At 39.5% G+C, this 2071-nt stretch overlaps 1 pseudogene; it reads right to left on the bottom strand.

Moving 5' to 3' along the window:
* Positions 1–791: 791 nt before the first annotated feature.
* Positions 792–1315, bottom strand: LOC110288197 (annotated as a pseudogene).
* Between the last annotated feature and the right edge of the window lie 756 nt (positions 1316–2071).

The following is a 2071-nucleotide window of genomic DNA, read 5'->3' as shown; positions in this document are numbered from 1 at the left end:
GAGAGAAATGGAAAACAGTGGAGGAATCTGTAACCCTTTTGGAAGTCTATTTACCTTTAGCTTGCTGAGTCTGGAACACAGTCTCTTATTCTTTTAAACATCAACTAGTTTGTGCCCTTTTCCTGACCTTCTCAATTCTCAGCAGAGTGTGAAAGACATTTTTGTATTATGAAACAAAAATATCACTGAGAAACTCTTAATATACAACAAAATCCATCCTACAGGAGCTGACATGAGAGACCTTTAGAAAAGTTCAGAGTATCTGCTGCAGGGCAGTCAGGTTTGTGTACGTGAGAGCAGCCATGAGTGAATGGGTAATATAGGTACACTTCACAAGTGTCAAATCTCAATTCCTTTTTCCATCCTTTTCAGTTTGCTATGTTTGAAATAAAATATTGACTTGGAGGAATTAACAACAGAAATTTGTATTAAAGAATTTAATATCAGAAGTCTAATAATACTGGCCATATTTTCTTCACATTTCTATTGGATTTTAGATGATAGATTCCTTGCTAGGTCTGCACATGGGGCTTTTCTCTTGGACATGTAAGCTTATATATTTTGCCCTTGTCTTCTTTTATTTCCCTGTATAAAACAGATGCCAATATAAATCAGACAGTGAAGAAGACAGATATGCCTGCCCTTTAGTGTAGAGAAATAGGAGGGCAAGATAAGTGGTGAACTGTAATTTAAGGCTTAAAATATTCTTTGTAAAACAATCCTAGAGTACTCTGCATAGCCTCATGGGAAGGTGGAGGCTTGGGGTTCAATGATGTTCTCTCTAGTGAGTGTCATACTTTCCATGTAGGGTTACCTTCCTCCTTGTGTAGAGTGTTGCAGAGCTCAAAAGGTAGAGATTAGCTTATGTGGGCTAAAGGTCAGCATTTTCTAAAGCAGCTGTGCTCCAGATTCTTCCATCTCTGGCACCACTGACTTCAGTGACCCTCTGCGTGCAAGGGCTTCTCAAGGTAGATATACCTCTCAAGGCCAGTCATCATCTAAAGGCAATCCATTGATATCAATGATTTTTGCACAATTACTGAGCCTCAGATTTTCCAAAGAAGAGAGGCTTCCAACAAAACATCTCTGAGAAGAGACAGCCAACACAACCCATGACCACAGGTGTTAAACATATAGACTCCAGAAGAATTTTAGGAGCCCAATCCCAGAGCATAATAACCACAGACATGAGAGTCATTTGGTAGCTATAGATTCTTGCTAGGCCAAAGTTAGCCAGCTTTACTGTCCCATTAATTGTCACCAGAATGTTGTCTGGATTAATGTGCCCTTTCCCCAGACTTGAGTGGCTATCCATATATTAATTGTTTGAAATAGTCAGTCTTCCACAAACCTATGCCATCTAGGGTGGAGTCTTTAGACCTAGATGGAAGGCTCCTGTCTTGCCACATCCACAGCCTCCTGAAGAAGCAGACTCCCCACTGAGATTACTTTCCATGTCAATCCTGCTGAAACAAGCAACAGAATCCAGATGAAACCTTTTGATTGTCACCCTATACAGAGTTAAAAAGATATATACATTGAACCTTGATCAAAGAACTTTGTCTTGGCTCACATTTCTCTTGTCTGCCCATCCTATTCCATTCCTCCTGCCCTTCCAGGTGTACCTGCTTCTCCATGGCCGCTGGATGACTGCAGGTGACATGCAAATGAAGATACTGGACACAGGGAGACCAACTGAGAGACACTGTCTTCCGTGTAGCTCTACAGAAAACTATAGAAGTTATCTATCATGCATGGTTGTATACAATATCCAGCATTAATGTTAGCACTATAAATTTCATCTTTTAAATCTTTTTGATTGGAAGGAGGCAAAAAGGATACAGGTTAGTCTAAGGTAGCATCAGTCTAATGATGATATGAGCTAGGGGTGACAGCACATTGGACTGGGGAGTTTTATATAGGCAATTTTCCACCGCCTCTGAGAGCTGCTTCAGATAAGAGGAGTAGTGTGTAAAAGAATACAGAATAGAATAGAATAGAATAGAATAGAATAGAATAGAATAGAATAGAATAGAATAGAATAGAATAGAGAATACAGAATAGAATAGAA

Source organism: Mus caroli, unplaced genomic scaffold (genome assembly GCF_900094665.2).
Source record: "Mus caroli unplaced genomic scaffold, CAROLI_EIJ_v1.1 scaffold_16852_1, whole genome shotgun sequence".
In the NCBI taxonomy this organism is placed as follows: Eukaryota; Metazoa; Chordata; class Mammalia; order Rodentia; family Muridae; genus Mus; species Mus caroli.
Note: the sequence above shows the minus strand (reverse complement) of the source record. Positions and strands in the feature narration are given on the sequence as shown.